The sequence below is a fragment of the Taudactylus pleione genome, unplaced genomic scaffold, assembly GCF_031769625.1.
Source record: "Taudactylus pleione unplaced genomic scaffold, aTauple2 ptg000248l, whole genome shotgun sequence".
NCBI classification, from domain to species: Eukaryota; Metazoa; Chordata; class Amphibia; order Anura; family Myobatrachidae; genus Taudactylus; species Taudactylus pleione.
Genome location: NW_028284650.1, coordinates 4,113,654 through 4,136,266, shown reverse-complemented (window position 1 = coordinate 4,136,266; position 22,613 = coordinate 4,113,654). Strand labels below are relative to the sequence as shown.

Below are 22,613 nucleotides of genomic sequence, written 5' to 3'. Positions count from 1 at the left end.
TTTGTGTTTCATGCTTTTTGCCCTGATAGAGGTACATTGCAATCTCCAAGCCTCTATTCTGTTACTTACAATATTGATAGAACATTTGGAAATTTTTCCTCTAAGAATTGGTGGAGTTTTCTGTTTCTAAGATGACATGTGCCCTCAATCTTTTGTTTATTTCTGAATGATTTCAGAGCAAGAATAGTGGGAATTGTGATAATTTATTTCTCTGAATTGGAATCAATACAGAAGAAAGTGGAGCACAAGGCATTGTTCTAGTCTTCTTTGTGATTTTATTCCCTCAGAGCTTTGCAATGCAATCATAGAGCCACAATTCCATTTCTCACAAAGATTCAGGACATCTTAAATTTTACCTGTCTTCAGTTAAAGACAAATGCTAATGGCATAAATATTGTCATAACTGGAAGAAGCAACACACATGTGCAATTGGGACCACATCAGGTACCAATCAGACAGAAGGAAACACTTGGCTGCAATTATTATCTTTTGGTCCTCTGTTTTTGAATCTGTCTTAAAACAGCAATAAGGTTGTATTCCCATACCGGGAGTCGAACCCGGGCCGCCTGGGTGAAAACCAGGAATCCTAACCGCTAGACCATATGGGAAGATGTTGATTGCGTCCTTCACTGTTTCATATAATATAAAAAAAAACATTTCACTGACATTATTTTGTTAAACAAAAATAATCCCACCATTTCAAAAATGAAGCAAATAAGGCAGGAGCCTTCTTAGCGCAGTAGGTAGCGCGTCAGTCTCATAATCTGAAGGTCGTGAGTTCAATCCTCACACAGGGCATTTTTATTGATGTTTGTTTTGAGAGCATGGCATTGCAATCTAAGAGATGCAGCACTTTGTCTAACAAACTTGACTGCATTCAAATTTTACCTTTCTTGTTGAGTGGAGTATTGTTTTTTTTTTTTTCAAAATAAGCTTTCATAACTCACGTGACCACTAATAGATTTCAGACCAGCAATATCAGAAAAGATATCAAATAATTTGTCCAAGATGGACCCTATTTATATAAAATAGTTAATAGAAATCATTTTTCATGGTCATAGTCAAAACTTTGTCCTCAGAAATCTTACCGCCAATGGATTTTAGACCTTAATTAATGGCAAAGGTGTGTTCAAATCACTTATCACATTTACAACAATTTTTTATTTTGTGTTTCATGCTTTTTGCCCTGATAGAGGTACATTGCAATCTCCAAGCCTCTATTCTGTTACTTACAATATTGATAGAACATTTGGAAATTTTTCCTCTAAGAATTGGTGGAGTTTTCTGTTTCTAAGATGACATGTGCCCTCAATCTTTTGTTTATTTCTGAATGATTTCAGAGCAAGAATAGTGGGAATTGTGATAATTTATTTCTCTGAATTGGAATCAATACAGAAGAAAGTGGAGCACAAGGCATTGTTCTAGTCTTCTTTGTGATTTTATTCCCTCAGAGCTTTGCAATGCAATCATAGAGCCACAATTCCATTTCTCACAAAGATTCAGGACATCTTAAATTTTACCTGTCTTCAGTTAAAGACAAATGCTAATGGCATAAATATTGTCATAACTGGAAGAAGCAACACACATGTGCAATTGGGACCACATCAGGTACCAATCAGACAGAAGGAAACACTTGGCTGCAATTATTATCTTTTGGTCCTCTGTTTTTGAATCTGTCTTAAAACAGCAATAAGGTTATATTCCCATACCGGGAGTCGAACCCGGGCCGCCTGGGTGAAAACCAGGAATCCTAACCGCTAGACCATATGGGAAGATGTTGATTGCGTCCTTCACTGTTTCATATAATATAAAAAAAAACATTTCACTGACATTATTTTGTTAAACAAAAATAATCCCACCATTTCAAAAATGAAGCAAATAAGGCAGGAGCCTTCTTAGCGCAGTAGGTAGCGCGTCAGTCTCATAATCTGAAGGTCGTGAGTTCAATCCTCACACAGGGCATTTTTATTGATGTTTGTTTTGAGAGCATGGCATTGCAATCTAAGAGATGCAGCACTTTGTCTAACAAACTTGACTGCATTCAAATTTTACCTTTCTTGTTGAGTGGAGTATTGTTTTTTTTTTTTTCAAAATAAGCTTTCATAACTCACGTGACCACTAATAGATTTCAGACCAGCAATATCAGAAAAGATATCAAATAATTTGTCCAAGATGGACCCTATTTATATAAAATAGTTAATAGAAATCATTTTTCATGGTCATAGTCAAAACTTTGTCCTCAGAAATCTTACCGCCAATGGATTTTAGACCTTAATTAATGGCAAAGGTGTGTTCAAATCACTTATCACATTTACAACAATTTTTTATTTTGTGTTTCATGCTTTTTGCCCTGATAGAGGTACATTGCAATCTCCAAGCCTCTATTCTGTTACTTACAATATTGATAGAACATTTGGAAATTTTTCCTCTAAGAATTGGTGGAGTTTTCTGTTTCTAAGATGACATGTGCCCTCAATCTTTTGTTTATTTCTGAATGATTTCAGAGCAAGAATAGTGGGAATTGTGATAATTTATTTCTCAGAATTGGAATCAATACAGAAGAAAGTGGAGCACAAGGCATTGTTCTAGTCTTCTTTGTGATTTGATTCCCTCAGAGCTTTGCAATGCAATCAAAGAGCCACAATTCCATTTCTCACAAAGATTCAGGACATCTTAAATTTTACCTGTCTTCAGTTAAAGACAAATGATAATGGCATAAATATTGTCATAACTGGAAGAAGCAACACACATGTGCAATTGGGACCACATCAAGTACCAATCAGACAGAAGGAAACACTTGGCTGCAATTATTATCTTTTGGTCCTCTGTTTTTGAATCTGTCTTAAAACAGCAATAGGGTTGTATTCCCATACCGGGAGTCAAACCCGGGCCGCCTGGGTGAAAACCAGGAATCCTAACCGCTAGACCATATGGGAAGATGTCGATTGCGTCCTTCACTGTTTCATATAATATAAAAAAAAACATTTCACTGACATTATTTTGTTAAACAAAAATAATCCCACCATTTCAAAAATGAAGAAAATAAAGCAGGAGCCTTGTTAGCGCAGTAGGTAGCGCGTCAGTCTCAGAATCTGAAGGTTGTGAGTTCAATCCTCACACAGGGCATTTTTATTGATGTTTGTTTTGAGAGCATGGCATTGCAATCTAAGAGATGCAGCACTTTGTCTAACAAACTTGACTGCATTCAAATTTTACCTTTCTTGTTGAGTGGAGTATTCTGTTTTTTTTTTTTCAAAATAAGCTTTCATAACTCACGTGACCACTAATAGATTTCAGACCAGCAATATCAGAAAAGATATCAAATAATTTGTCCAAGATGGACCCTATTTATATAAAATAGTTAATAGAAATCATTTTTCATGGTCATAGTCAAAACTTTGTCCTCAGAAATCTTACCGCCAATGGATTTTAGACCTTAATTAATGGCAAAGGTGTGTTCAAATCACTTATCACATTTACAACAATTTTTTATTTTGTGTTTCATGCTTTTTGCCCTGATAGAGGTACATTGCAATCTCCAAGCCTCTATTCTGTTACTTACAATATTGATAGAACATTTGGAAATTTTTCCTCTAAGAATTGGTGGAGTTTTCTGTTTCTAAGATGACATGTGCCCTCAATCTTTTGTTTATTTCTGAATGATTTCAGAGCAAGAATAGTGGGAATTGTGATAATTTATTTCTCTGAATTGGAATCAATACAGAAGAAAGTGGAGCACAAGGCATTGTTCTAGTCTTCTTTGTGATTTTATTCCCTCAGAGCTTTGCAATGCAATCATAGAGCCACAATTCCATTTCTCACAAAGATTCAGGACATCTTAAATTTTACCTGTCTTCAGTTAAAGACAAATGCTAATGGCATAAATATTGTCATAACTGGAAGAAGCAACACACATGTGCAATTGGGACCACATCAGGTACCAATCAGACAGAAGGAAACACTTGGCTGCAATTATTATCTTTTGGTCCTCTGTTTTTGAATCTGTCTTAAAACAGCAATAAGGTTGTATTCCCATACCGGGAGTCGAACCCGGGCCGCCTGGGTGAAAACCAGGAATCCTAACCGCTAGACCATATGGGAAGATGTTGATTGCGTCCTTCACTGTTTCATATAATATAAAAAAAAACATTTCACTGACATTATTTTGTTAAACAAAAATAATCCCACCATTTCAAAAATGAAGCAAATAAGGCAGGAGCCTTGTTAGCGCAGTAGGTAGCGCGTCAGTCTCATAATCTGAAGGTCGTGAGTTCAATCCTCACACAGGGCATTTTTATTGATGTTTGTTTTGAGAGCATGGCATTGCAATCTAAGAGATGCAGCACTTTGTCTAACAAACTTGACTGCATTCAAATTTTACCTTTCTTGTTGAGTGGAGTATTGTTTTTTTTTTTTTCAAAATAAGCTTTCATAACTCACGTGACCACTAATAGATTTCAGACCAGCAATATCAGAAAAGATATCAAATAATTTGTCCAAGATGGACCCTATTTATATAAAATAGTTAATAGAAATCATTTTTCATGGTCATAGTCAAAACTTTGTCCTCAGAAATCTTACTGCCAATGGATTTTAGACCTTAATTAATGGCAAAGGTGTGTTCAAATCACTTATCACATTTACAACAATTTTTTATTTTGTGTTTCATGCTTTTTGCCCTGATAGAGGTACATTGCAATCTCCAAGCCTCTATTCTGTTACTTACAATATTGATAGAACATTTGGAAATTTTTCCTCTAAGAATTGGTGGAGTTTTCTGTTTCTAAGATGACATGTGCCCTCAATCTTTTGTTTATTTCTGAATGATTTCAGAGCAAGAATAGTGGGAATTGTGATAATTTATTTCTCAGAATTGGAATCAATACAGAAGAAAGTGGAGCACAAGGCATTGTTCTAGTCTTCTTTGTGATTTGATTCCCTCAGAGCTTTGCAATGCAATCAAAGAGCCACAATTCCATTTCTCACAAAGATTCAGGACATCTTAAATTTTACCTGTCTTCAGTTAAAGACAAATGATAATGGCATAAATATTGTCATAACTGGAAGAAGCAACACACATGTGCAATTGGGACCACATCAAGTACCAATCAGACAGAAGGAAACACTTGGCTGCAATTATTATCTTTTGGTCCTCTGTTTTTGAATCTGTCTTAAAACAGCAATAGGGTTGTATTCCCATACCGGGAGTCAAACCCGGGCCGCCTGGGTGAAAACCAGGAATCCTAACCGCTAGACCATATGGGAAGATGTCGATTGCGTCCTTCACTGTTTCATATAATATAAAAAAAAACATTTCACTGACATTATTTTGTTAAACAAAAATAATCCCACCATTTCAAAAATGAAGAAAATAAAGCAGGAGCCTTGTTAGCGCAGTAGGTAGCGCGTCAGTCTCAGAATCTGAAGGTTGTGAGTTCAATCCTCACACAGGGCATTTTTATTGATGTTTGTTTTGAGAGCATGGCATTGCAATCTAAGAGATGCAGCACTTTGTCTAACAAACTTGACTGCATTCAAATTTTACCTTTCTTGTTGAGTGGAGTATTCTGTTTTTTTTTTTTCAAAATAAGCTTTCATAACTCACGTGACCACTAATAGATTTCAGACCAGCAATATCAGAAAAGATATCAAATAATTTGTCCAAGATGGACCCTATTTATATAAAATAGTTAATAGAAATCATTTTTCATGGTCATAGTCAAAACTTTGTCCTCAGAAATCTTACCGCCAATGGATTTTAGACCTTAATTAATGGCAAAGGTGTGTTCAAATCACTTATCACATTTACAACAATTTTTTATTTTGTGTTTCATGCTTTTTGCCCTGATAGAGGTACATTGCAATCTCCAAGCCTCTATTCTGTTACTTACAATATTGATAGAACATTTGGAAATTTTTCCTCTAAGAATTGGTGGAGTTTTCTGTTTCTAAGATGACATGTGCCCTCAATCTTTTGTTTATTTCTGAATGATTTCAGAGCAAGAATAGTGGGAATTGTGATAATTTATTTCTCTGAATTGGAATCAATACAGAAGAAAGTGGAGCACAAGGCATTGTTCTAGTCTTCTTTGTGATTTGATTCCCTCAGAGCTTTGCAATGCAATCAAAGAGCCACAATTCCATTTCTCACAAAGATTCAGGACATCTTAAATTTTACCTGTCTTCAGTTAAAGACAAATGATAATGGCATAAATATTGTCATAACTGGAAGAAGCAACACACATGTGCAATTGGGACCACATCAAGTACCAATCAGACAGAAGGAAACACTTGGCTGCAATTATTATCTTTTGGTCCTCTGTTTTTGAATCTGTCTTAAAACAGCAATAGGGTTGTATTCCCATACCGGGAGTCAAACCCGGGCCGCCTGGGAGAAAACCAGGAATCCTAACCGCTAGACCATATGGGAAGATGTCGATTGCGTCCTTCACTGTTTCATATAATATAAAAAAAAACATTTCACTGACATTATTTTGTTAAACAAAAATAATCCCACCATGTCAAAAATGAAGTAAATAAGGCAGGAGCCTTGTTAGCGCAGTAGGTAGCGCGTCAGTCTCATAATCTCAAGGTCGTGAGTTCAATCCTCACACAGGGCATTTTTATTGATGTTTGTTTTGAGAGCATGGCATTGCAATCTAAGAGATGCAGCACTTTGTCTAACAAACTTGACTGCATTCAAATTTTACCTTTCTTGTTGAGTGGAGTATTCTGTTTTTTTTTTTTCAAAATAAGCTTTCATAACTCACGTGACCACTAATAGATTTCAGACCAGCAATATCAGAAAAGATATCAAATAATTTGTCCAAGATGGACCCTATTTATATAAAATAGTTAATAGAAATCATTTTTCATGGTCATAGTCAAAACTTTGTCCTCAGAAATCTTACCGCCAATGGATTTTAGACCTTAATTAATGGCAAAGGTGTGTTCAAATCACTTATCACATTTACAACAATTTTTTATTTTGTGTTTCATGCTTTTTGCCCTGATAGAGGTACATTGCAATCTCCAAGCCTCTATTCTGTTACTTACAATATTGATAGAACATTTGGAAATTTTTCCTCTAAGAATTGGTGGAGTTTTCTGTTTCTAAGATGACATGTGCCCTCAATCTTTTGTTTATTTCTGAATGATTTCAGAGCAAGAATAGTGGGAATTGTGATAATTTATTTCTCTGAATTGGAATCAATACAGAAGAAAGTGGAGCACAAGGCATTGTTCTAGTCTTCTTTGTGATTTGATTCCCTCAGAGCTTTGCAATGCAATCAAAGAGCCACAATTCCATTTCTCACAAAGATTCAGGACATCTTAAATTTTACCTGTCTTCAGTTAAAGACAAATGATAATGGCATAAATATTGTCATAACTGGAAGAAGCAACACACATGTGCAATTGGGACCACATCAAGTACCAATCAGACAGAAGGAAACACTTGGCTGCAATTATTATCTTTTGGTCCTCTGTTTTTGAATCTGTCTTAAAACAGCAATAGGGTTGTATTCCCATACCGGGAGTCAAACCCGGGCCGCCTGGGAGAAAACCAGGAATCCTAACCGCTAGACCATATGGGAAGATGTCGATTGCGTCCTTCACTGTTTCATATAATATAAAAAAAAACATTTCACTGACATTATTTTGTTAAACAAAAATAATCCCACCATGTCAAAAATGAAGTAAATAAGGCAGGAGCCTTGTTAGCGCAGTAGGTAGCGCGTCAGTCTCATAATCTCAAGGTCGTGAGTTCAATCCTCACACAGGGCATTTTTATTGATGTTTGTTTTGAGAGCATGGCATTGCAATCTAAGAGATGCAGCACTTTGTCTAACAAACTTGACTGCATTCAAATTTTACCTTTCTTGTTGAGTGGAGTATTGTTTTTTTTTTTTTCAAAATAAGCTTTCATAACTCACGTGACCACTAATAGATTTCAGACCAGCAATATCAGAAAAGATATCAAATAATTTGTCCAAGATGGACCCTATTTATATAAAATAGTTAATAGAAATCATTTTTCATGGTCATAGTCAAAACTTTGTCCTCAGAAATCTTACTGCCAATGGATTTTAGACCTTAATTAATGGCAAAGGTGTGTTCAAATCACTTATCACATTTACAACAATTTTTTATTTTGTGTTTCATGCTTTTTGCCCTGATAGAGGTACATTGCAATCTCCAAGCCTCTATTCTGTTACTTACAATATTGATAGAACATTTGGAAATTTTTCCTCTAAGAATTGGTGGAGTTTTCTGTTTCTAAGATGACATGTGCCCTCAATCTTTTGTTTATTTCTGAATGATTTCAGAGCAAGAATAGTGGGAATTGTGATAATTTATTTCTCAGAATTGGAATCAATACAGAAGAAAGTGGAGCACAAGGCATTGTTCTAGTCTTCTTTGTGATTTGATTCCCTCAGAGCTTTGCAATGCAATCAAAGAGCCACAATTCCATTTCTCACAAAGATTCAGGACATCTTAAATTTTACCTGTCTTCAGTTAAAGACAAATGATAATGGCATAAATATTGTCATAACTGGAAGAAGCAACACACATGTGCAATTGGGACCACATCAAGTACCAATCAGACAGAAGGAAACACTTGGCTGCAATTATTATCTTTTGGTCCTCTGTTTTTGAATCTGTCTTAAAACAGCAATAAGGTTGTATTCCCATACCGGGAGTCGAACCCGGGCCGCCTGGGTGAAATCCAGGAATCCTAACCGCTAGACCATATGGGAAGATGTTGATTGCGTCCTTCACTGTTTCATATAATATAAAAAAAAACATTTCACTGACATTATTTTGTTAAACAAAAATAATCCCACCATTTCAAAAATGAAGCAAATAAGGCAGGAGCCTTGTTAGCGCAGTAGGTAGCGCGTCAGTCTCATAATCTGAAGGTCGTGAGTTCAATCCTCACACAGGGCATTTTTATTGATGTTTGTTTTGAGAGCATGGCATTGCAATCTAAGAGATGCAGCACTTTGTCTAACAAACTTGACTGCATTCAAATTTTACCTTTCTTGTTGAGTGGAGTATTGTTTTTTTTTTTTTCAAAATAAGCTTTCATAACTCACGTGACCACTAATAGATTTCAGACCAGCAATATCAGAAAAGATATCAAATAATTTGTCCAAGATGGACCCTATTTATATAAAATAGTTAATAGAAATCATTTTTCATGGTCATAGTCAAAACTTTGTCCTCAGAAATCTTACTGCCAATGGATTTTAGACCTTAATTAATGGCAAAGGTGTGTTCAAATCACTTATCACATTTACAACAATTTTTTATTTTGTGTTTCATGCTTTTTGCCCTGATAGAGGTACATTGCAATCTCCAAGCCTCTATTCTGTTACTTACAATATTGATAGAACATTTGGAAATTTTTCCTCTAAGAATTGGTGGAGTTTTCTGTTTCTAAGATGACATGTGCCCTCAATCTTTTGTTTATTTCTGAATGATTTCAGAGCAAGAATAGTGGGAATTGTGATAATTTATTTCTCAGAATTGGAATCAATACAGAAGAAAGTGGAGCACAAGGCATTGTTCTAGTCTTCTTTGTGATTTGATTCCCTCAGAGCTTTGCAATGCAATCAAAGAGCCACAATTCCATTTCTCACAAAGATTCAGGACATCTTAAATTTTACCTGTCTTCAGTTAAAGACAAATGATAATGGCATAAATATTGTCATAACTGGAAGAAGCAACACACATGTGCAATTGGGACCACATCAAGTACCAATCAGACAGAAGGAAACACTTGGCTGCAATTATTATCTTTTGGTCCTCTGTTTTTGAATCTGTCTTAAAACAGCAATAGGGTTGTATTCCCATACCGGGAGTCAAACCCGGGCCGCCTGGGAGAAAACCAGGAATCCTAACCGCTAGACCATATGGGAAGATGTCGATTGCGTCCTTCACTGTTTCATATAATATAAAAAAAAACATTTCACTGACATTATTTTGTTAAACAAAAATAATCCCACCATGTCAAAAATGAAGTAAATAAGGCAGGAGCCTTGTTAGCGCAGTAGGTAGCGCGTCAGTCTCATAATCTCAAGGTCGTGAGTTCAATCCTCACACAGGGCATTTTTATTGATGTTTGTTTTGAGAGCATGGCATTGCAATCTAAGAGATGCAGCACTTTGTCTAACAAACTTGACTGCATTCAAATTTTACCTTTCTTGTTGAGTGGAGTATTGTTTTTTTTTTTTTCAAAATAAGCTTTCATAACTCACGTGACCACTAATAGATTTCAGACCAGCAATATCAGAAAAGATATCAAATAATTTGTCCAAGATGGACCCTATTTATATAAAATAGTTAATAGAAATCATTTTTCATGGTCATAGTCAAAACTTTGTCCTCAGAAATCTTACTGCCAATGGATTTTAGACCTTAATTAATGGCAAAGGTGTGTTCAAATCACTTATCACATTTACAACAATTTTTTATTTTGTGTTTCATGCTTTTTGCCCTGATAGAGGTACATTGCAATCTCCAAGCCTCTATTCTGTTACTTACAATATTGATAGAACATTTGGAAATTTTTCCTCTAAGAATTGGTGGAGTTTTCTGTTTCTAAGATGACATGTGCCCTCAATCTTTTGTTTATTTCTGAATGATTTCAGAGCAAGAATAGTGGGAATTGTGATAATTTATTTCTCAGAATTGGAATCAATACAGAAGAAAGTGGAGCACAAGGCATTGTTCTAGTCTTCTTTGTGATTTGATTCCCTCAGAGCTTTGCAATGCAATCAAAGAGCCACAATTCCATTTCTCACAAAGATTCAGGACATCTTAAATTTTACCTGTCTTCAGTTAAAGACAAATGATAATGGCATAAATATTGTCATAACTGGAAGAAGCAACACACATGTGCAATTGGGACCACATCAAGTACCAATCAGACAGAAGGAAACACTTGGCTGCAATTATTATCTTTTGGTCCTCTGTTTTTGAATCTGTCTTAAAACAGCAATAGGGTTGTATTCCCATACCGGGAGTCAAACCCGGGCCGCCTGGGTGAAAACCAGGAATCCTAACCGCTAGACCATATGGGAAGATGTCGATTGCGTCCTTCACTGTTTCATATAATATAAAAAAAAACATTTCACTGACATTATTTTGTTAAACAAAAATAATCCCACCATTTCAAAAATGAAGAAAATAAAGCAGGAGCCTTGTTAGCGCAGTAGGTAGCGCGTCAGTCTCAGAATCTGAAGGTTGTGAGTTCAATCCTCACACAGGGCATTTTTATTGATGTTTGTTTTGAGAGCATGGCATTGCAATCTAAGAGATGCAGCACTTTGTCTAACAAACTTGACTGCATTCAAATTTTACCTTTCTTGTTGAGTGGAGTATTCTGTTTTTTTTTTTTCAAAATAAGCTTTCATAACTCACGTGACCACTAATAGATTTCAGACCAGCAATATCAGAAAAGATATCAAATAATTTGTCCAAGATGGACCCTATTTATATAAAATAGTTAATAGAAATCATTTTTCATGGTCATAGTCAAAACTTTGTCCTCAGAAATCTTACCGCCAATGGATTTTAGACCTTAATTAATGGCAAAGGTGTGTTCAAATCACTTATCACATTTACAACAATTTTTTATTTTGTGTTTCATGCTTTTTGCCCTGATAGAGGTACATTGCAATCTCCAAGCCTCTATTCTGTTACTTACAATATTGATAGAACATTTGGAAATTTTTCCTCTAAGAATTGGTGGAGTTTTCTGTTTCTAAGATGACATGTGCCCTCAATCTTTTGTTTATTTCTGAATGATTTCAGAGCAAGAATAGGGGGAATTGTGATAATTTATTTCTCAGAATTGGAATCAATACAGAAGAAAGTGGAGCACAAGGCATTGTTCTAGTCTTCTTTGTGATTTTATTCCCTCAGAGCTTTGCAATGCAATCAAAGAGCCACAATTCCATTTCTCACAAAGATTCAGGACATCTTAAATTTTACCTGTCTTCAGTTAAAGACAAATGATAATGGCATAAATATTGTCATTACTGGAAGAAGCAACACACATGTGCAATTGGGACCACATCAGGTACCAATCAGACAGAAGGAAACACTTGGCTGCAATTATTATCTTTTGGTCCTCTGTTTTTGAATCTGTCTTAAAACAGCAATAAGGTTGTATTCTCATACTGGGAGTCGAACTCGGGCCGCCTGGGTGAAAACCAGGAATCCTAACCGCTAGACCATATGGGAAGATGTCGATTGCGTCCTTCACTGTTTCATATAATATAAAAAAAAACATTTCACTGACATTATTTTGTTAAACAAAAATAATCCCACCATTTCAAAAATGACGTAAATAAAGCAGGAGCCTTGTTAGCGCAGTAGGTAGCGCGTCAGTCTCATAATCTGAAGGTTGTGAGTTCAATCCTCACACAGGGCATTTTTATTGATGTTTGTTTTGAGAGCATGGCATTGCAATCTAATAGATGCAGCACTTTGTCTAACAAACTTGACTGCATTCAAATTTTACCTTTCTTTTTGAGTGGAGTATTCTGTTTTTTTTTTTTCAAAATAAGCTTTCATAACTCCCGTGACCACTAATAGATTTCAGACCAGCAATATCAGAAAAGATATCAAATAATTTGTCCAAGATGGACCCTATTTATATAAAATAGTTAATAGAAATCATTTTTCATGGTCATAGTCAAAACTTTGTCCTCAGAAATCTTACCGCCAATGGATTTTAGACCTTAATTAATGGCAAAGGTGTGTTCAAATCACTTATCACATTTACAACAATTTTTTATTTTGTGTTTCATGCTTTTTGCCCTGATAGAGGTACATTGCAATCTCCAAGCCTCTATTCTGTTACTTACAATATTGATAGAACATTTGGAAATTTTTCCTCTAAGAATTGGTGGAGTTTTCTGTTTCTAAGATGACATGTGCCCTCAATCTTTTGTTTATTTCTGAATGATTTCAGAGCAAGAATAGTGGGAATTGTGATAATTTATTTCTCAGAATTGGAATCAATACAGAAGAAAGTGGAGCACAAGGCATTGTTCTAGTCTTCTTTGTGATTTTATTCCCTCAGAGCTTTGCAATGCAATCAAAGAGCCACAATTCCATTTCTCACAAAGATTCAGGACATCTTAAATTTTACCTGTCTTCAGTTAAAGACAAATGATAATGGCATAAATATTGTCATTACTGGAAGAAGCAACACACATGTGCAATTGGGACCACATCAGGTACCAATCAGACAGAAGGAAACACTTGGCTGCAATTATTATCTTTTGGTCCTCTGTTTTTGAATCTGTCTTAAAACAGCAATAAGGTTGTATTCCCATACCGGGAGTCGAACCCGGGCCGCCTGGGTGAAAACCAGGAATCCTAACCGCTAGACCATATGGGAAGATGTCGATTGCGTCCTTCACTGTTTCACCCGCCTGGGTGAAAACCAGGAATCCTAACCGCTAGACCATATGGGAAGATGTCGATTGCGTCCTTCACTGTTTCATATAATATAAAAAAAAACATTTCACTGACATTATTTTGTTAAACAAAAATAATCCCACCATTTCAAAAATGAAGAAAATAAAGCAGGAGCCTTGTTAGCGCAGTAGGTAGCGCGTCAGTCTCAGAATCTGAAGGTTGTGAGTTCAATCCTCACACAGGGCATTTTTATTGATGTTTGTTTTGAGAGCATGGCATTGCAATCTAAGAGATGCAGCACTTTGTCTAACAAACTTGACTGCATTCAAATTTTACCTTTCTTGTTGAGTGGAGTATTCTGGTTTTTTTTTTTCAAAATAAGCTTTCATAACTCACGTGACCACTAATAGATTTCAGACCAGCAATATCAGAAAAGATATCAAATAATTTGTCCAAGATGGACCCTATTTATATAAAATAGTTAATAGAAATCATTTTTCATGGTCATAGTCAAAACTTTGTCCTCAGAAATCTTACTGCCAATGGATTTTAGACCTTAATTAATGGCAAAGGTGTGTTCAAATCACTTATCACATTTACAACAATTTTTTATTTTGTGTTTCATGCTTTTTGCCCTGATAGAGGTACATTGCAATCTCCAAGCCTCTATTCTATTACTTACAATATTGATAGAACATTTGGAAATTTTTCCTCTAAGAATTGGTGGAGTTTTCTGTTTCTAAGATGACATGTGCCCTCAATCTTTTGTTTATTTCTGAATGATTTCAGAGCAAGAATAGTGGGAATTGTGATAATTTATTTCTCAGAATTGGAATCAATACAGAAGAAAGTGGAGCACAAGGCATTGTTCTAGTCTTCTTTGTGATTTTATTCCCTCAGAGCTTTGCAATGCAATCAAAGAGCCACAATTCCATTTCTCACAAAGATTCAGGACATCTTAAATTTTACCTGTCTTCAGTTAAAGACAAATGATAATGGCATAAATATTGTCATTACTGGAAGAAGCAACACACATGTGCAATTGGGACCACATCAGGTACCAATCAGACAGAAGGAAACACTTGGCTGCAATTATTATCTTTTGGTCCTCTGTTTTTGAATCTGTCTTAAAACAGCAATAAGGTTGTATTCTCATACTGGGAGTCGAACTCGGGCCGCCTGGGTGAAAACCAGGAATCCTAACCGCTAGACCATATGGGAAGATGTCGATTGCGTCCTTCACTGTTTCATATAATATAAAAAAAAACATTTCACTGACATTATTTTGTTAAACAAAAATAATCCCACCATTTCAAAAATGACGTAAATAAAGCAGGAGCCTTGTTAGCGCAGTAGGTAGCGCGTCAGTCTCATAATCTGAAGGTTGTGAGTTCAATCCTCACACAGGGCATTTTTATTGATGTTTGTTTTGAGAGCATGGCATTGCAATCTAATAGATGCAGCACTTTGTCTAACAAACTTGACTGCATTCAAATTTTACCTTTCTTTTTGAGTGGAGTATTCTGTTTTTTTTTTTTCAAAATAAGCTTTCATAACTCCCGTGACCACTAATAGATTTCAGACCAGCAATATCAGAAAAGATATCAAATAATTTGTCCAAGATGGACCCTATTTATATAAAATAGTTAATAGAAATCATTTTTCATGGTCATAGTCAAAACTTTGTCCTCAGAAATCTTACCGCCAATGGATTTTAGACCTTAATTAATGGCAAAGGTGTGTTCAAATCACTTATCACATTTACAACAATTTTTTATTTTGTGTTTCATGCTTTTTGCCCTGATAGAGGTACATTGCAATCTCCAAGCCTCTATTCTGTTACTTACAATATTGATAGAACATTTGGAAATTTTTCCTCTAAGAATTGGTGGAGTTTTCTGTTTCTAAGATGACATGTGCCCTCAATCTTTTGTTTATTTCTGAATGATTTCAGAGCAAGAATAGTGGGAATTGTGATAATTTATTTCTCAGAATTGGAATCAATACAGAAGAAAGTGGAGCACAAGGCATTGTTCTAGTCTTCTTTGTGATTTTATTCCCTCAGAGCTTTGCAATGCAATCAAAGAGCCACAATTCCATTTCTCACAAAGATTCAGGACATCTTAAATTTTACCTGTCTTCAGTTAAAGACAAATGATAATGGCATAAATATTGTCATTACTGGAAGAAGCAACACACATGTGCAATTGGGACCACATCAGGTACCAATCAGACAGAAGGAAACACTTGGCTGCAATTATTATCTTTTGGTCCTCTGTTTTTGAATCTGTCTTAAAACAGCAATAAGGTTGTATTCCCATACCGGGAGTCGAACCCGGGCCGCCTGGGTGAAAACCAGGAATCCTAACCGCTAGACCATATGGGAAGATGTCGATTGCGTCCTTCACTGTTTCACCCGCCTGGGTGAAAACCAGGAATCCTAACCGCTAGACCATATGGGAAGATGTCGATTGCGTCCTTCACTGTTTCATATAATATAAAAAAAAACATTTCACTGACATTATTTTGTTAAACAAAAATAATCCCACCATTTCAAAAATGAAGAAAATAAAGCAGGAGCCTTGTTAGCGCAGTAGGTAGCGCGTCAGTCTCAGAATCTGAAGGTTGTGAGTTCAATCCTCACACAGGGCATTTTTATTGATGTTTGTTTTGAGAGCATGGCATTGCAATCTAAGAGATGCAGCACTTTGTCTAACAAACTTGACTGCATTCAAATTTTACCTTTCTTGTTGAGTGGAGTATTCTGGTTTTTTTTTTTCAAAATAAGCTTTCATAACTCACGTGACCACTAATAGATTTCAGACCAGCAATATCAGAAAAGATATCAAATAATTTGTCCAAGATGGACCCTATTTATATAAAATAGTTAATAGAAATCATTTTTCATGGTCATAGTCAAAACTTTGTCCTCAGAAATCTTACTGCCAATGGATTTTAGACCTTAATTAATGGCAAAGGTGTGTTCAAATCACTTATCACATTTACAACAATTTTTTATTTTGTGTTTCATGCTTTTTGCCCTGATAGAGGTACATTGCAATCTCCAAGCCTCTATTCTATTACTTACAATATTGATAGAACATTTGGAAATTTTTCCTCTAAGAATTGGTGGAGTTTTCTGTTTCTAAGATGACATGTGCCCTCAATCTTTTGTTTATTTCTGAATGATTTCAGAGCAAGAATAGTGGGAATTGTGATAATTTATTTCTCAGAATTGGAATCAATACAGAAGAAAGTGGAGCACAAGGCATTGTTCTAGTCTTCTTTGTGATTTTATTCCCTCAGAGCTTTGCAATGCAATCAAAGAGCCACAATTCCATTTCTCACAAAGATTCAGGACATCTTAAATTTTACCTGTCTTCAGTTAAAGACAAATGATAATGGCATAAATATTGTCATTACTGGAAGAAGCAACACACATGTGCAATTGGGACCACATCAGGTACCAATCAGACAGAAGGAAACACTTGGCTGCAATTATTATCTTTTGGTCCTCTGTTTTTGAATCTGTCTTAAAACAGCAATAGGGTTGTATTCCCATACCGGGAGTCAAACCCGGGCCGCCTGGGAGAAAACCAGGAATCCTAACCGCTAGACCATATGGGAAGATGTCGATTGCGTCCTTCACTGTTTCATATAATATAAAAAAAAACATTTCACTGACATTATTTTGTTAAACAAAAATAATCCCACCATGTCAAAAATGAAGTAAATAAGGCAGGAGCCTTGTTAGCGCAGTAGGTAGCGCGTCAGTCTCATAATCTCAAGGTCGTGAGTTCAATCCTCACACAGGGCATTTTTATTGATGTTTGTTTTGAGAGCATGGCATTGCAATCTAAGAGATGCAGCACTTTGTCTAACAAACTTGACTGCATTCAAATTTTACCTTTCTTGTTGAGTGGAGTATTGTTTTTTTTTTTTTCAAAATAAGCTTTCATAACTCACGTGACCACTAATAGATTTCAGACCAGCAATATCAGAAAAGATATCAAATAATTTGTCCAAGATGGACCCTATTTATATAAAATAGTTAATAGAAATCATTTTTCATGGTCATAGTCAAAACTTTGTCCTCAGAAATCTTACTGCCAATGGATTTTAGACCTTAATTAATGGCAAAGGTGTGTTCAAATCACTTATCACATTTACAACAATTTTTTATTTTGTGTTTCATGCTTTTTGCCCTGATAGAGGTACATTGCAATCTCCAAGCCTCTATTCTGTTACTTACAATATTGATAGAACATTTGGAAATTTTTCCTCTAAGAATTGGTGGAGTTTTCTGTTTCTAAGATGACATGTGCCCTCAATCTTTTGTTTATTTCTGAATGATTTCAGAGCAAGAATAGTGGGAATTGTGATAATTTATTTCTCAGAATTGGAATCAATACAGAAGAAAGTGGAGCACAAGGCATTGTTCTAGTCTTCTTTGTGATTTGATTCCCTCAGAGCTTTGCAATGCAATCAAAGAGCCACAATTCCATTTCTCACAAAGATTCAGGACATCTTAAATTTTACCTGTCTTCAGTTAAAGACAAATGATAATGGCATAAATATTGTCATAACTGGAAGAAGCAACACACATGTGCAATTGGGACCACATCAAGTACCAATCAGACAGAAGGAAACACTTGGCTGCAATTATTATCTTTTGGTCCTCTGTTTTTGAATCTGTCTTAAAACAGCAATAAGGTTGTATTCCCATACCGGGAGTCGAACCCGGGCCGCCTGGGTGAAAACCAGGAATCCTAACCGCTAGACCATATGGGAAGATGTTGATTGCGTCCTTCACTGTTTCATATAATATAAAAAAAAACATTTCACTGACATTATTTTGTTAAACAAAAATAATCCCACCATTTCAAAAATGAAGCAAATAAGGCAGGAGCCTTGTTAGCGCAGTAGGTAGCGCGTCAGTCTCATAATCTGAAGGTCGTGAGTTCAATCCTCACACAGGGCATTTTTATTGATGTTTGTTTTGAGAGCATGGCATTGCAATCTAAGAGATGCAGCACTTTGTCTAACAAACTTGACTGCATTCAAATTTTACCTTTCTTGTTGAGTGGAGTATTGTTTTTTTTTTTTTCAAAATAAGCTTTCATAACTCACGTGACCACTAATAGATTTCAGACCAGCAATATCAGAAAAGATATCAAATAATTTGTCCAAGATGGACCCTATTTATATAAAATAGTTAATAGAAATCATTTTTCATGGTCATAGTCAAAACTTTGTCCTCAGAAATCTTACTGCCAATGGATTTTAGACCTTAATTAATGGCAAAGGTGTGTTCAAATCACTTATCACATTTACAACAATTTTTTATTTTGTGTTTCATGCTTTTTGCCCTGATAGAGGTACATTGCAATCTCCAAGCCTCTATTCTGTTACTTACAATATTGATAGAACATTTGGAAATTTTTCCTCTAAGAATTGGTGGAGTTTTCTGTTTCTAAGATGACATGTGCCCTCAATCTTTTGTTTATTTCTGAATGATTTCAGAGCAAGAATAGTGGGAATTGTGATAATTTATTTCTCAGAATTGGAATCAATACAGAAGAAAGTGGAGCACAAGGCATTGTTCTAGTCTTCTTTGTGATTTGATTCCCTCAGAGCTTTGCAATGCAATCAAAGAGCCACAATTCCATTTCTCACAAAGATTCAGGACATCTTAAATTTTACCTGTCTTCAGTTAAAGACAAATGATAATGGCATAAATATTGTCATAACTGGAAGAAGCAACACACATGTGCAATTGGGACCACATCAAGTACCAATCAGACAGAAGGAAACACTTGGCTGCAATTATTATCTTTTGGTCCTCTGTTTTTGAATCTGTCTTAAAACAGCAATAGGGTTGTATTCCCATACCGGGAGTCAAACCCGGGCCGCCTGGGAGAAAACCAGGAATCCTAACCGCTAGACCATATGGGAAGATGTCGATTGCGTCCTTCACTGTTTCATATAATATAAAAAAAAACATTTCACTGACATTATTTTGTTAAACAAAAATAATCCCACCATGTCAAAAATGAAGTAAATAAGGCAGGAGCCTTGTTAGCGCAGTAGGTAGCGCGTCAGTCTCATAATCTCAAGGTCGTGAGTTCAATCCTCACACAGGGCATTTTTATTGATGTTTGTTTTGAGAGCATGGCATTGCAATCTAAGAGATGCAGCACTTTGTCTAACAAACTTGACTGCATTCAAATTTTACCTTTCTTGTTGAGTGGAGTATTGTTTTTTTTTTTTTCAAAATAAGCTTTCATAACTCACGTGACCACTAATAGATTTCAGACCAGCAATATCAGAAAAGATATCAAATAATTTGTCCAAGATGGACCCTATTTATATAAAATAGTTAATAGAAATCATTTTTCATGGTCATAGTCAAAACTTTGTCCTCAGAAATCTTACCGCCAATGGATTTTAGACCTTAATTAATGGCAAAGGTGTGTTCAAATCACTTATCACATTTACAACAATTTTTTATTTTGTGTTTCATGCTTTTTGCCCTGATAGAGGTACATTGCAATCTCCAAGCCTCTATTCTGTTACTTACAATATTGATAGAACATTTGGAAATTTTTCCTCTAAGAATTGGTGGAGTTTTCTGTTTCTAAGATGACATGTGCCCTCAATCTTTTGTTTATTTCTGAATGATTTCAGAGCAAGAATAGTGGGAATTGTGATAATTTATTTCTCAGAATTGGAATCAATACAGAAGAAAGTGGAGCACAAGGCATTGTTCTAGTCTTCTTTGTGATTTGATTCCCTCAGAGCTTTGCAATGCAATCAAAGAGCCACAATTCCATTTCTCACAAAGATTCAGGACATCTTAAATTTTACCTGTCTTCAGTTAAAGACAAATGATAATGGCATAAATATTGTCATAACTGGAAGAAGCAACACACATGTGCAATTGGGACCACATCAAGTACCAATCAGACAGAAGGAAACACTTGGCTGCAATTATTATCTTTTGGTCCTCTGTTTTTGAATCTGTCTTAAAACAGCAATAGGGTTGTATTCCCATACCGGGAGTCAAACCCGGGCCGCCTGGGTGAAAACCAGGAATCCTAACCGCTAGACCATATGGGAAGATGTCGATTGCGTCCTTCACTGTTTCATATAATATAAAAAAAAACATTTCACTGACATTATTTTGTTAAACAAAAATAATCCCACCATTTCAAAAATGAAGAAAATAAAGCAGGAGCCTTGTTAGCGCAGTAGGTAGCGCGTCAGTCTCAGAATCTGAAGGTTGTGAGTTCAATCCTCACACAGGGCATTTTTATTGATGTTTGTTTTGAGAGCATGGCATTGCAATCTAAGAGATGCAGCACTTTGTCTAACAAACTTGACTGCATTCAAATTTTACCTTTCTTGTTGAGTGGAGTATTCTGTTTTTTTTTTTTCAAAATAAGCTTTCATAACTCACGTGACCACTAATAGATTTCAGACCAGCAATATCAGAAAAGATATCAAATAATTTGTCCAAGATGGACCCTATTTATATAAAATAGTTAATAGAAATCATTTTTCATGGTCATAGTCAAAACTTTGTCCTCAGAAATCTTACCGCCAATGGATTTTAGACCTTAATTAATGGCAAAGGTGTGTTCAAATCACTTATCACATTTACAACAATTTTTTATTTTGTGTTTCATGCTTTTTGCCCTGATAGAGGTACATTGCAATCTCCAAGCCTCTATTCTGTTACTTACAATATTGATAGAACATTTGGAAATTTTTCCTCTAAGAATTGGTGGAGTTTTCTGTTTCTAAGATGACATGTGCCCTCAATCTTTTGTTTATTTCTGAATGATTTCAGAGCAAGAATAGTGGGAATTGTGATAATTTATTTCTCTGAATTGGAATCAATACAGAAGAAAGTGGAGCACAAGGCATTGTTCTAGTCTTCTTTGTGATTTTATTCCCTCAGAGCTTTGCAATGCAATCATAGAGCCACAATTCCATTTCTCACAAAGATTCAGGACATCTTAAATTTTACCTGTCTTCAGTTAAAGACAAATGCTAATGGCATAAATATTGTCATAACTGGAAGAAGCAACACACATGTGCAATTGGGACCACATCAGGTACCAATCAGACAGAAGGAAACACTTGGCTGCAATTATTATCTTTTGGTCCTCTGTTTTTGAATCTGTCTTAAAACAGCAATAAGGTTGTATTCCCATACCGGGAGTCGAACCCGGGCCGCCTGGGTGAAAACCAGGAATCCTAACCGCTAGACCATATGGGAAGATGTTGATTGCGTCCTTCACTGTTTCATATAATATAAAAAAAAACATTTCACTGACATTATTTTGTTAAACAAAAATAATCCCACCATTTCAAAAATGAAGCAAATAAGGCAGGAGCCTTGTTAGCGCAGTAGGTAGCGCGTCAGTCTCATAATCTGAAGGTCGTGAGTTCAATCCTCACACAGGGCATTTTTATTGATGTTTGTTTTGAGAGCATGGCATTGCAATCTAAGAGATGCAGCACTTTGTCTAACAAACTTGACTGCATTCAAATTTTACCTTTCTTGTTGAGTGGAGTATTGTTTTTTTTTTTTTCAAAATAAGCTTTCATAACTCACGTGACCACTAATAGATTTCAGACCAGCAATATCAGAAAAGATATCAAATAATTTGTCCAAGATGGACCCTATTTATATAAAATAGTTAATAGAAATCATTTTTCATGGTCATAGTCAAAACTTTGTCCTCAGAAATCTTACTGCCAATGGATTTTAGACCTTAATTAATGGCAAAGGTGTGTTCAAATCACTTATCACATTTACAACAATTTTTTATTTTGTGTTTCATGCTTTTTGCCCTGATAGAGGTACATTGCAATCTCCAAGCCTCTATTCTGTTACTTACAATATTGATAGAACATTTGGAAATTTTTCCTCTAAGAATTGGTGGAGTTTTCTGTTTCTAAGATGACATGTGCCCTCAATCTTTTGTTTATTTCTGAATGATTTCAGAGCAAGAATAGTGGGAATTGTGATAATTTATTTCTCAGAATTGGAATCAATACAGAAGAAAGTGGAGCACAAGGCATTGTTCTAGTCTTCTTTGTGATTTGATTCCCTCAGAGCTTTGCAATGCAATCAAAGAGCCACAATTCCATTTCTCACAAAGATT

The 22,613-nt window shown here is 35.5% G+C and overlaps 36 non-coding genes across 36 annotated transcripts; 19 read left to right on the top strand and 17 right to left on the bottom strand.

Annotated features, from left to right (window-relative positions):
• Positions 1-536: 536 nt before the first annotated feature.
• On the bottom strand, positions 537-608 carry TRNAE-UUC (transfer RNA glutamic acid (anticodon UUC)). The gene has a single exon. It is a non-coding gene; the product is annotated as a tRNA-Glu (tRNA).
• Positions 609-725: 117 nt separating this feature from the next.
• On the top strand, positions 726-798 carry TRNAM-CAU (transfer RNA methionine (anticodon CAU)). The gene has a single exon. It is a non-coding gene; the product is annotated as a tRNA-Met (tRNA).
• A 902-nt stretch (positions 799-1,700) lies between these two features.
• Positions 1,701-1,772, bottom strand: TRNAE-UUC (transfer RNA glutamic acid (anticodon UUC)). Its single transcript has one exon. It is a non-coding gene; the product is annotated as a tRNA-Glu (tRNA).
• Positions 1,773-1,889: 117 nt separating this feature from the next.
• On the top strand, positions 1,890-1,962 carry TRNAM-CAU (transfer RNA methionine (anticodon CAU)). The gene has a single exon. It is a non-coding gene; the product is annotated as a tRNA-Met (tRNA).
• A 902-nt stretch (positions 1,963-2,864) lies between these two features.
• TRNAE-UUC (transfer RNA glutamic acid (anticodon UUC)) lies at positions 2,865-2,936 on the bottom strand. The gene has a single exon. It is a non-coding gene; the product is annotated as a tRNA-Glu (tRNA).
• A 117-nt stretch (positions 2,937-3,053) lies between these two features.
• On the top strand, positions 3,054-3,126 carry TRNAL-CAG (transfer RNA leucine (anticodon CAG)). Its single transcript has one exon. It is a non-coding gene; the product is annotated as a tRNA-Leu (tRNA).
• Positions 3,127-4,029: 903 nt separating this feature from the next.
• Positions 4,030-4,101, bottom strand: TRNAE-UUC (transfer RNA glutamic acid (anticodon UUC)). Its single transcript has one exon. It is a non-coding gene; the product is annotated as a tRNA-Glu (tRNA).
• Positions 4,102-4,218: 117 nt separating this feature from the next.
• Positions 4,219-4,291, top strand: TRNAM-CAU (transfer RNA methionine (anticodon CAU)). The gene has a single exon. It is a non-coding gene; the product is annotated as a tRNA-Met (tRNA).
• Positions 4,292-5,193: 902 nt separating this feature from the next.
• On the bottom strand, positions 5,194-5,265 carry TRNAE-UUC (transfer RNA glutamic acid (anticodon UUC)). Its single transcript has one exon. It is a non-coding gene; the product is annotated as a tRNA-Glu (tRNA).
• Positions 5,266-5,382: 117 nt separating this feature from the next.
• On the top strand, positions 5,383-5,455 carry TRNAL-CAG (transfer RNA leucine (anticodon CAG)). The gene has a single exon. It is a non-coding gene; the product is annotated as a tRNA-Leu (tRNA).
• A 903-nt stretch (positions 5,456-6,358) lies between these two features.
• Positions 6,359-6,430, bottom strand: TRNAE-UUC (transfer RNA glutamic acid (anticodon UUC)). Its single transcript has one exon. It is a non-coding gene; the product is annotated as a tRNA-Glu (tRNA).
• A 117-nt stretch (positions 6,431-6,547) lies between these two features.
• Positions 6,548-6,620, top strand: TRNAM-CAU (transfer RNA methionine (anticodon CAU)). The gene has a single exon. It is a non-coding gene; the product is annotated as a tRNA-Met (tRNA).
• Positions 6,621-7,523: 903 nt separating this feature from the next.
• Positions 7,524-7,595, bottom strand: TRNAE-UUC (transfer RNA glutamic acid (anticodon UUC)). Its single transcript has one exon. It is a non-coding gene; the product is annotated as a tRNA-Glu (tRNA).
• Positions 7,596-7,712: 117 nt separating this feature from the next.
• On the top strand, positions 7,713-7,785 carry TRNAM-CAU (transfer RNA methionine (anticodon CAU)). The gene has a single exon. It is a non-coding gene; the product is annotated as a tRNA-Met (tRNA).
• A 902-nt stretch (positions 7,786-8,687) lies between these two features.
• On the bottom strand, positions 8,688-8,759 carry TRNAE-UUC (transfer RNA glutamic acid (anticodon UUC)). The gene has a single exon. It is a non-coding gene; the product is annotated as a tRNA-Glu (tRNA).
• Positions 8,760-8,876: 117 nt separating this feature from the next.
• TRNAM-CAU (transfer RNA methionine (anticodon CAU)) lies at positions 8,877-8,949 on the top strand. The gene has a single exon. It is a non-coding gene; the product is annotated as a tRNA-Met (tRNA).
• A 902-nt stretch (positions 8,950-9,851) lies between these two features.
• On the bottom strand, positions 9,852-9,923 carry TRNAE-UUC (transfer RNA glutamic acid (anticodon UUC)). Its single transcript has one exon. It is a non-coding gene; the product is annotated as a tRNA-Glu (tRNA).
• Positions 9,924-10,040: 117 nt separating this feature from the next.
• Positions 10,041-10,113, top strand: TRNAM-CAU (transfer RNA methionine (anticodon CAU)). The gene has a single exon. It is a non-coding gene; the product is annotated as a tRNA-Met (tRNA).
• A 902-nt stretch (positions 10,114-11,015) lies between these two features.
• TRNAE-UUC (transfer RNA glutamic acid (anticodon UUC)) lies at positions 11,016-11,087 on the bottom strand. Its single transcript has one exon. It is a non-coding gene; the product is annotated as a tRNA-Glu (tRNA).
• A 117-nt stretch (positions 11,088-11,204) lies between these two features.
• TRNAL-CAG (transfer RNA leucine (anticodon CAG)) lies at positions 11,205-11,277 on the top strand. Its single transcript has one exon. It is a non-coding gene; the product is annotated as a tRNA-Leu (tRNA).
• Positions 11,278-12,369: 1,092 nt separating this feature from the next.
• On the top strand, positions 12,370-12,442 carry TRNAM-CAU (transfer RNA methionine (anticodon CAU)). Its single transcript has one exon. It is a non-coding gene; the product is annotated as a tRNA-Met (tRNA).
• A 903-nt stretch (positions 12,443-13,345) lies between these two features.
• TRNAE-UUC (transfer RNA glutamic acid (anticodon UUC)) lies at positions 13,346-13,417 on the bottom strand. The gene has a single exon. It is a non-coding gene; the product is annotated as a tRNA-Glu (tRNA).
• A 193-nt stretch (positions 13,418-13,610) lies between these two features.
• On the top strand, positions 13,611-13,683 carry TRNAL-CAG (transfer RNA leucine (anticodon CAG)). Its single transcript has one exon. It is a non-coding gene; the product is annotated as a tRNA-Leu (tRNA).
• Positions 13,684-14,775: 1,092 nt separating this feature from the next.
• TRNAM-CAU (transfer RNA methionine (anticodon CAU)) lies at positions 14,776-14,848 on the top strand. The gene has a single exon. It is a non-coding gene; the product is annotated as a tRNA-Met (tRNA).
• A 903-nt stretch (positions 14,849-15,751) lies between these two features.
• TRNAE-UUC (transfer RNA glutamic acid (anticodon UUC)) lies at positions 15,752-15,823 on the bottom strand. The gene has a single exon. It is a non-coding gene; the product is annotated as a tRNA-Glu (tRNA).
• A 193-nt stretch (positions 15,824-16,016) lies between these two features.
• On the top strand, positions 16,017-16,089 carry TRNAL-CAG (transfer RNA leucine (anticodon CAG)). The gene has a single exon. It is a non-coding gene; the product is annotated as a tRNA-Leu (tRNA).
• A 903-nt stretch (positions 16,090-16,992) lies between these two features.
• On the bottom strand, positions 16,993-17,064 carry TRNAE-UUC (transfer RNA glutamic acid (anticodon UUC)). Its single transcript has one exon. It is a non-coding gene; the product is annotated as a tRNA-Glu (tRNA).
• A 117-nt stretch (positions 17,065-17,181) lies between these two features.
• TRNAM-CAU (transfer RNA methionine (anticodon CAU)) lies at positions 17,182-17,254 on the top strand. The gene has a single exon. It is a non-coding gene; the product is annotated as a tRNA-Met (tRNA).
• A 902-nt stretch (positions 17,255-18,156) lies between these two features.
• Positions 18,157-18,228, bottom strand: TRNAE-UUC (transfer RNA glutamic acid (anticodon UUC)). Its single transcript has one exon. It is a non-coding gene; the product is annotated as a tRNA-Glu (tRNA).
• A 117-nt stretch (positions 18,229-18,345) lies between these two features.
• On the top strand, positions 18,346-18,418 carry TRNAM-CAU (transfer RNA methionine (anticodon CAU)). The gene has a single exon. It is a non-coding gene; the product is annotated as a tRNA-Met (tRNA).
• A 902-nt stretch (positions 18,419-19,320) lies between these two features.
• Positions 19,321-19,392, bottom strand: TRNAE-UUC (transfer RNA glutamic acid (anticodon UUC)). Its single transcript has one exon. It is a non-coding gene; the product is annotated as a tRNA-Glu (tRNA).
• Positions 19,393-19,509: 117 nt separating this feature from the next.
• On the top strand, positions 19,510-19,582 carry TRNAM-CAU (transfer RNA methionine (anticodon CAU)). The gene has a single exon. It is a non-coding gene; the product is annotated as a tRNA-Met (tRNA).
• A 902-nt stretch (positions 19,583-20,484) lies between these two features.
• TRNAE-UUC (transfer RNA glutamic acid (anticodon UUC)) lies at positions 20,485-20,556 on the bottom strand. Its single transcript has one exon. It is a non-coding gene; the product is annotated as a tRNA-Glu (tRNA).
• Positions 20,557-20,673: 117 nt separating this feature from the next.
• TRNAL-CAG (transfer RNA leucine (anticodon CAG)) lies at positions 20,674-20,746 on the top strand. The gene has a single exon. It is a non-coding gene; the product is annotated as a tRNA-Leu (tRNA).
• A 903-nt stretch (positions 20,747-21,649) lies between these two features.
• Positions 21,650-21,721, bottom strand: TRNAE-UUC (transfer RNA glutamic acid (anticodon UUC)). Its single transcript has one exon. It is a non-coding gene; the product is annotated as a tRNA-Glu (tRNA).
• A 117-nt stretch (positions 21,722-21,838) lies between these two features.
• Positions 21,839-21,911, top strand: TRNAM-CAU (transfer RNA methionine (anticodon CAU)). Its single transcript has one exon. It is a non-coding gene; the product is annotated as a tRNA-Met (tRNA).
• Positions 21,912-22,613: the final 702 nt, after the last annotated feature.